This window comes from Lolium rigidum, chromosome 4 (genome assembly GCF_022539505.1).
Source record: "Lolium rigidum isolate FL_2022 chromosome 4, APGP_CSIRO_Lrig_0.1, whole genome shotgun sequence".
NCBI lineage: Eukaryota > Viridiplantae > Streptophyta > Magnoliopsida > Poales > Poaceae > Lolium > Lolium rigidum.
Genome location: NC_061511.1, coordinates 179180751 through 179190280, shown reverse-complemented (window position 1 = coordinate 179190280; position 9530 = coordinate 179180751). Strand labels below are relative to the sequence as shown.

At 42.8% G+C, this 9530-nt stretch overlaps 1 non-coding gene across 1 annotated transcript; it reads right to left on the bottom strand.

The window, feature by feature from the left end:
- Positions 1-9200: 9200 nt before the first annotated feature.
- Positions 9201-9282, bottom strand: TRNAS-CGA. Its single transcript has one exon. It is a non-coding gene; the product is annotated as a tRNA-Ser (tRNA).
- Between the last annotated feature and the right edge of the window lie 248 nt (positions 9283-9530).

Sequence of the window (9530 nt, the reverse complement as noted above, 5' to 3'; positions counted from 1 at the left end):
CACAATGGGCATGAAAAGTTTCACCACCAATAACAACATTAATAGTAGGGTCCCATATTGAAGGTTCAGAGTTCACTAAAACTTGATCAAGACGGTTACGAACATAACTATAATTTTCTTTGAAGCAAGATGAACTTGTCTCAAGAGTGTTTAATCTATTATAAATGCTAATAAGAGCTGAATCAAAGTTATTAGCTGAACTATGTGATGCAACCAATTTTTCATGGCATTAAAAGCTTGATCCCCATTGCAATGAAGGAAATCTCCTCCTACTATAGCATCAAAGGCATATCTATAGCGAATCATAAGCCCAAAATAAAAATTACTAAGGAGCAGACTTAGAGTCATTTGAGGTTCAGCTTTACGATAAGAATAAAAAATTCTAGACCAAGCATCTTTAAAACTCTCCTCATTCCCTTGTTTAAAAGTAAAGACTAATTCCTCAGGTGAAGAAGTAACAGGTACAGAGCTAGACATGATAACAAAGTAAACTAAATGCAAGTAGCTAATTTTTTTGTGTTTTTAATATAGAGAGCAAGACAGTAAATAAAGTAAAACTAGCAACTAATTTTTTTGTGTTTTTGATATAGGAGCAAACAAAGCAGTAAATAAAGTAAAACAAAGCAAGACAAAAACAAAGTAAAGAGATTGGAAGTGGGAGACTCCCCTTGCAGCGTGTCTTGATCTCCCCGGCAACGGCGCCAGAAAATCTACTTGCTGCGTGTAGTTGACACGTCCGTTGGGAACCCCAAGAGGAAGGTGTGATGCGCACAGCAGTAAGTTTTCCCTCAGTAAGAAACCAAGGTTATCGAACCGAGTAGGAGTCAAGAAGCACGTTGAAGGTTGATGGCGGCGGAGTGTAGTGCGGCGCAACACCAGGGATTCCGGCGCCAACGTGGAACCCGCACAACACAATCAAAGTACTTTGCCCCAACGTAACGAGTGAGGTTGTCAATCTCACCGGCTTGTTGTAAACAAAGGATTAGATGTATAGTGTGGATGATGATGATTGTTTGCGAAGAACAGTAAAGAACAATTGAAGTAGATTGTATTTCAGATGTAAAGAATAGGACCGGGGTCCACAGTTCACTAGTGGTGTCTCTCCCATAAGATAAACATATGTTGGGTGAACAAATTACAGTTGGGCAATTGACAAATAAAGAAGGCATAACAATGCACATACATATATCATGATGAGTACTATGAGATTTAATCGGGGCATTACGACAAAGTACATAGACCGCTATCCAGGCATGCATCTATGCCTAAAAATTCCACCTTCGAGGTTATCATCCGAACCCCTCCGAGTATTAAGTTGCAAACAACGGACAATTGCATTAAGTATGGTGCGTAATGTAATCAACACAAATATCCTTAGACAAAGCATCGATGTTTTATCCCTAGTGGCAACAGACACATCCACAACCTTAGAACTTTACGTCACTCTGTCCCAGATTTAATGGAGGCATGAACCCACTATCGAGCATAAATACTCCCTCTTGGAGTCACAAGTATCAACTTGGCCAGAGCCTCTACTAGCAACGGAGAGCCTGCAAGAACATAAATAACATATATGATAGATTGATAATCAACTTGACATAGTATTCAATATTCATCGGATCCCAACAAACATAACATGTAGCATTACAAATAGATGATCTTGATCATGATAGGCAGCTCACAAGATCTAACATGATAGCACAATGAGGAGAAGACAACCATCTAGCTACTGCTATGGACCCATAGTCCGAGGGTGGACTACTCACACATCGATCCGGAGGCGATCATGGTGATGAAGAGACCTCCGGGAGATGATTCCCCTATCCGGCGAGGTGCCGGAGGCGATCTCCTGAATCCCCCGAGATGGGATTGGCGGCGGCGGCGTCTCTGGAAGGTTTTCCGTATCGTGGCTCTCGGTACTGGGGGTTTCGCGACGAAGGCTTTAAGTAGGCGGAAGGGTAGGTCAGGAGGCGTCACGAGGGGCCCACATAGTAGGCCGGCGCGGCCAGGGCTTGGGCCGCGCCGCCCTATTGTGTCGCCACCTCGTGGCCCCACTTCGTTTCCTCTTCGGACTTCTGGAAGCTTCGTGGAAAAATAGGACCCTGGGCGTTGATTTCGTCCAATTCCGAGAATATTTCCTTACTAGGATTTCGAAACCAAAAACAACGAATCGACTCTTCGGCATCTCGTCAATAGGTTAGTGCCGGAAAATGCATAATAATGACATATAATGTGTATAAAACATGTGAGTATCATCAATAAAGTAGCATGGAACATAAGAAATTATAGATACGTTTGGGACATATCAGGGCTCTTGGAAGATCTTCAATTATTGCGGTTACTCTCATCGGGAGCGCTGGAATTCAAGAAAACATGAAGAAACCTTGTACTATCAATGATTTCACCAAAAGCCTCAGGGAACATGTGAGTGCTGCAATTGGTGGAAGCAATAAAACTTATGAAAGGCTCATGCCGGTACTCCCATCGGGAGCGCTGGTTCACTGGAATTCAAGCAAACATGAAGACTCTTTATACCTTAGTTATCATCTAAAGCCTCGGGAAAAATACAAGTGCTGCAATAGATGGTAATCAACGGGACTTACAACAATATACAATTATCCTCTGCTGAAGCCTGAAGAATAAGAGGGTGCTACTGATGGCAAGGATAAAAACTACTTACAAAAAGACCCATGTCGGTACTTCAAAATAAGGAGGTACTAAAGAGCGATGGAGTCGACGGCATGCATAGTTCCCTCGAGTTGTTCGGGGGCTGTTGCCAAAACATACATCGTCGGTTGTAGCAAAGTTGCGATTACTACGGGTTCATTGAACCTGCAACATGAGCTGATCACTCAAAGAAATTGCTCCCGATAACTTTCATACAAAAGCATCATAATACCGATGCCAAAAATAAGAGCATCAAGATTTGCTCAACAAATATTTGCCACCGGCATCTCAAGAAAACTATAACATCGGGTTGCTCGACTTGAGTCTACACATGGTTGCAAGCATCTATGCATAGACTCGGGGGCTACTCCCATCAGGAGCGCTGGACGCGCACCCGATAAAAATTATCGACTCCTCCGAAACATCATCAAAATCATCGACTCCTCCGGGACATCATCCAAATCATCGACTCCTCCGGGACATCATCAAAACCATCGAATCCTCCGGGACATCATCAAAATCACTTTTCTGTGACATCATCCAAATCATCAACTCCTCTATATATGACATCATCAAAGTCATCGACATCATCAAAAGCGTCCAAATGTTCTCAGAACTCGAAGAGGTCTACGGTATTCAACTCAACAATTTTTACACCCTATACATGACTATTTCATATTCATCTAGAGGCTCAGATGCTACTCCCATCGGGAGCGCTGGTCGCGCAACCGATAAAAAGATGACAACTTCGTCGACAAAGAAGAATAAACCCAAAGACGTCGGCATCAACATCAAGATCTCTGAGTAGTACAACTTGAGTCTATGCACGGCTGCAAGCACCCGTCCATAGACTCGGGGGCTACTCCCATCAGGAGCGCTTCGCGCACCTAACAAAAAGAAACTTCGACTCTACATCAAGCACAAGATTCAACAGAAGATGAAGACATTCGAACGATGACAACTTTAGTCCCTGCCCGAAGCTTCACTTCGGCCAGACACTCGGGGTCTACTGATGTGGGCATAACCCTTCGGGTACCCGACATTACCATACTCAGTGCAGATTATCAAGATGGACCAGCACAAGGACTCAACAAGCTGGACGTACACGCGTTATCAACTTGGACTACAAGGAAAGAAGACTCCAATACAAATCCTACTAGGACTCTTGTAAACCCTAGCTTGGCTGATATATAAAGCCAGCCAGGGGCACCCCTTGGGACACGTATTCAGAAAAAACATAAATCATAGAGGCGACACGCCTAGATGTCGCAACCCGCAGATTAGAACTAGACTAGATACAATAACTCCGCCTATGGCGGCCCCTTGTACACATATATTCATATAGTGGATTGCTAGCAGGACGTAGCGATCCTCCACCGTGGGGACATGAACCTGGGTACGTCGTGTACCGTCTCGCTCCCGAAACCTCCATCGTTGCCTTTCTCTAAACCCAAGCCCCTCATGTTGGGCATTGCCGAGGAGCCGCATCGTCAATAGTGTTAAGCCTTCTAAGGCATATATTGTATAAGTTAAGTAGGGTTCACCTAGAACCTCAGAGTTATCCTCTATGGATCCAGGAGGAGCTCCAATGTGATGTATATATATGGTTTGTAATCTTAAGTGACTGAAATAAAGACCAGCTATGCTTCTGTTGTACTACTCTGAGGGATATAATATTTACGAATTGGTACTTCACACATGTTATGTCAACGACTAGCATACTACAACATGCAGTGGTATGCAGAGTCACCACAGTTGGTATCAGAGCAAAAGCTTTGAACTTAGGTTGGAACCTAGTTAATGGGATAACCTGTAGGAGTCAAATAGGAGTAGTAAAGGACTCTTTAAAAATATGGTGTCTATTAACTTAAGAATAATACATTCATATCTTTTAGTGCGATAATTCTTTATTATAACTATTATGATGCATTATTACTAATATTATATTCCTTCTTATCTACAGCCAACTATGGCCAGTTCACGTTCCGGACGCAACGTTAAGGTGAAGGAATCCACTTTGGATGATTATGACGGAGGACTTGCGGACATACTTTGTGCTATGTTACTCGAATTTGGGTGTGATCCCAAGATCCGAGTGATGAAGTACATGTACTACGATGGTACTGTACTGGCAAAGTGGAGAGTAGGACTCCAACTACCTGAAGCCTTAGGTATGAGCCCAGTTATACCTGCAGGGGAGGCAAGAACAATTAGGACAACCTATCACATAGCTATCCTAAAAGCCATCACTGAGATACGCGAGCATAAGACGAAAGATCTTATTGGCTCCGAGTTTCCCATTCCACATATGGAGGAGGATGATGATCCTACCCTAAACCATTTCAAGTTTGCCAAGAAGAAACGTGCAGAAGCTGCAAAATACATGGACAGCTGTAGGAACCTTCTAACTTTGTTCTTTCAGTTGAATCGCGACTCGGCGGGAGCAATTGATACAATGTTAGATGAGTTCGCAGAGCCTAAAGAAGAGTCAAAGGGTAAGGAGTCTATGGAGAGCGAGCCACATACGCCAGGACATTAGATGAGTTCACGGAGCCTAAAGAAGAGTCAAAGGGTAAGGAGCCTATGGAGAGCGAGCCACATACACAAGGACATTCTACTGGTGATTACATAGACATAGATGCCCCTGAATCACAAACAACACCACTAACCCCTAGGTACTTTCCTAGTAGCTCCTATGGAGGCTATGGGGGGAGAATAATCCGGGAATACACGTCGCTCAGTTACCCCGATAGAGAACTCCACTGGATGGCGTACTGAGCCATTCATGGGTACTTATGCAGATCCGGTGAGATGTGACCCGGAGATAGATCAAGATACTATAGATCAATACCAGAACTTTCACTATGGTATGGGAGATTACCAGGAGAACCCCATAGTAATCGAGTCAGACTCCGAAGGAGGGAAGGCACGTAAGGTGGCCAAGGGGGAGTGTTCCGGGAGTAGAGGAAGGCAAGGACCTTTCGACATGAACACTTCCGAGTACACCGGAAGTGTGTCTGTTGGAGGGGAGGAGTATACCCCAGGGGAGGCTTATGCATCGTTAAATAATCATTTCATGATGACAGATTTTTTTCCTGGGATATTCCTCAGACTCGGACTACCAGCCTATTGGGAAGCCATATGTTCCAGACACTATCAGGAGGACGACATGTTCGACCAGATGGATGCCTGGAATGTATACGACGGCGGCTCGATGGGGGAGCGGCGGCGGCAAGGCTAGGTCATGGAAGAGCCAGCTCTGATACCATGTCAAACTATACGGGTAACATATCGTGGAGCTAGGGTACGGTTGCGTGTTATATAGTGGGGCACTAAGGCCAATGTATTTGTACATGAGGAGGTATCCATATACAACTCATACGGTATAGACACATATTACATTTAACAATTTATTCTACTACCAAATTTATTGGCTAGCTAATATTTTGGTTGAGCTACTGTACATGATGACCAAAATTAGCTTAAAAATAAAGTTTAGCTGGTAGTGCAGTATTACCAAGCCAAAAAACAAAATTTAGCAACTATCTAAACGAGAACCAATCTCTTAGCTATGGCTAAAAAATTGGTAGGATATACTTTGGTATCAATCCAACCACGCCCTTGGTTAACGCTAGCAATCTCTAGAGGTATAATTTGGATATCAGGTGATTCTAGCAGCCACAAAGGATATCCATGTTCTAAATACACAAAGAACCGTGCTAAGTTATGAGCATGAGTATGTGAACATCTACTCTCGTGGCTAAAGCTCAATCTCCTGCAGAATAGAGAAATTCCAGTCATCTAAACGTAGGTGGCCAAACTGTGCGGTTCTGGCGTGGCTATGGGCCTATAAAGGCCGGACACAAGAGCAGAAAGAAGAGCTTTTCTTTGTACAGTATAATAATCATTCGGGCTTGCACCAACGTGTGATCCCACCAACCGATCGGCCTAGTATGTTCGATGCGCGGATTATCCCCAGCATGAGCGGTCGGACCCGATGGACCAGCCCGTTAACGCGACTGTCCGGCTAGTTTTCTTCAGTTTCTTTTTGTTTTCTCTTATTCGTGTTGGTTTCTACTGTTTTTATTCGGTTCTTGCTGGTTTTTTCCTTTATCTATTCGCTGGTTTTTTCCCGAATTTTTCAAAACTAAACAAATTTTAATTGAACATTTCAAATTTGGATTTCTTCCGGGCCTAACTTTTTTTTTAAATTTAACTATTCCAAAATTAGAACGTTTTTCAAACCTAGACAATTTTAAAGTTTGAGATATTTTTCGAATTTGAACAATTTCAAAATTGGAACATTTTTTATATTTGAATAATGTTTAAATTTGAAAATTATTTTAAAAACAAATTTAAAACTACTCCCTTGATTTACCAATGTAAGATATTTCAAATATTTCAAAGTTGATTATATATGGATAAAAATGAGTGAAACTACACACTAAAACACGGTCTAGATACAAATAAATTCACTGAACCTACAGTAAAACTTAAATATCTTATTTTTACTGAAACCTAAACGTCTTACATTAGGGCATTTCCAACGGAGCGACGCATTTCAGATGCCTAAATTGTCCACGGGCGTCCGTTTGCGTCGCCTGGCGGACGCGAAAATGTCCGTTTGCGTCGGGGGCCACCCCCAGCGGTCCGACGCATTTTGGACATGTTATGTTTTCTTATTTTTGTTGAAGGACTCACCAATTTGTATGAATGACCAAATTTAAACGCGAAAATGCTGCCATAAACAGTTCGCCGGATAGATTACTCGAATCGAAAAAAGTTCAAATTTAACATACAAACAATAACAAATTTAAAAATGAATAAACCAAAAACTATTTTTTGGCCTTCTTGTTAGAAGGCCCTGCCTCCTCGTCCTGACTCCTGCGCCTCTTTCTTGTCACCTCCTCGTTGGAAGAGGAGCTGGCGGACGATGCATCCGTGGAGGTGTTGGAGTCAGACGTAGTGTCGTCTTCGTTGTTGTCGACACTACGTCTGACTACAAATGATCGTGCGAGAAGAAGAAGAAGAAGCAAGGGTTACGTTCTCCGGGGATTAATGGCGGCGCGTATAACGAAGAGGCCTGCGGTTGCTCTTCCGCGGCGGTTTGGCGCTCCATTCCGGCGGTTGGCGGGTTGATCGGCATGGTTGCCACTCCGGCGGTTGACATTGGCGCACTTTGCTGTTCTTTGATTCGAAGCCGATTGAACCAGGGTCGCTGCCAGGCGGACCCGTGGGGAAAGCGAGCGGACGCTAAGCGCAACCGCGCAGCATCCGCGGAGACGCAAACGTGCTGTATATTTGCGTCGCGTTTGCGTCGATGCATCGCCCCGCTGGAGCAGGATGCAGACGCATTTTGTGTGACCGTTTGCGCCCGCCTGTTGGAGATACCCTTAGTGTGCAGGGGAGTACCTTTTCATCTGTGCGCGGCATTAGGAGCGGCCGATGAAGGAAATTACACAGGCGGGAGCTATTCCATCCTGCACAACATGGATAATACGTGCAGTTACTATTTTAAAAAATGTTTAAATCTTAAAACTACTTATATTCAAAGTTTTCAAAATTTGAAAAATAGTCATTTTAAAAATTGTTCATATTTAAATAATGTTTCATTGGTCTGATCATTTGTATGCGAGGGCGTGTAGTGGGCCATATACTCGCACGATGTTTCCAGTGGTGTGGATGCAAGGTAGAGGGGCAAGCCGAATGGACGTCGCGTTGAGGCGCGCACGGGTGGTGCTATACACCGACCTGATCGGCACGAAAGAGTTGCCGCACACCCACCACCTTCCCGGCTGTTAAGTAAACCTCTTTTTCTTTTTTCTTTTTTCGTTTTCGTTTTCGTTTTCTTATTCTTATTCTTTTTTCTGTTTAGTGTTTTGTTTTTAAAACTAACATTTTACATGTCTTTTTATGTTTTCAAAATTTGTTCAAAATTTTCTGTCTACATATTTCAAAAATGTTCGATTTTAATTTCGTTCAAAATTTGAAAATTGCCCAAAATTTAATAATTGTTCAAAATTAAAATTTTGTTCAAATTTAAAAAATCGATCAAAATTTAAATTTGTTCAAAATTCATCCAAATTTGGAAATTCGTTCAAGATAATTTTTTTTGTTCCAACTTCGAAATTCGTTAAAATTTTAAAATCGTTCCAAAATCAAAAATTGTTCAAATTTCAAAATTTGTTCAAGATTCAAAATTTGTTCAAAATTCGAAATTCATTCAAATTTGTTCAAACTTGAACATTTTCAAAATTTGAAAGTTTTCTAAAATTATTTTAAACAAAAAATAAAACGAGAGAACAAAAAAAGAAACAATGAAAATGAAAACAGAAAAGAAAAGAAAAGAAAAGGGAGAAAAACAGTGAAAAGTCGCCTAACCGGGCCGGCCCACACCGCGCGCGGGGGTGTGCGGCGCGGTGCAGGTGCCGACCTGGTCGGCATATAGGAATCGCCGGCGCGCACCGTTCGCTGTTAGTTCTTTCCTGGCTATCGGGGCCCAAAAAGAAGTGATAAAAAAGACCGAAAGAAAACGTCGACAGCAGGATTCGAACCTGCGCAGGCAAAGCCCAACAGATTTCGAGTCTGTCTCCTTAACCACTCGGACATATCGACTGTCTTGCTTCATTTGACAGAATGACGTTAATTATATGTTGTCTATACCGTGGCAAGCTATATTCAGAATCAGAAACCAACTGGCATGCCGAGTTACGTTCTGATGAGACCAAATTACCGCCTTCATCAGTTACCGTGCATGGCTTCTTTCATCCAAAGTGTACTTCTTGCACCAACTTGCTCCATGCTCTTTTTGTTCCATCTCTTGTCCTCCACAAGCTGTGGGGAAGAGGGAGCACAGCGAGGCC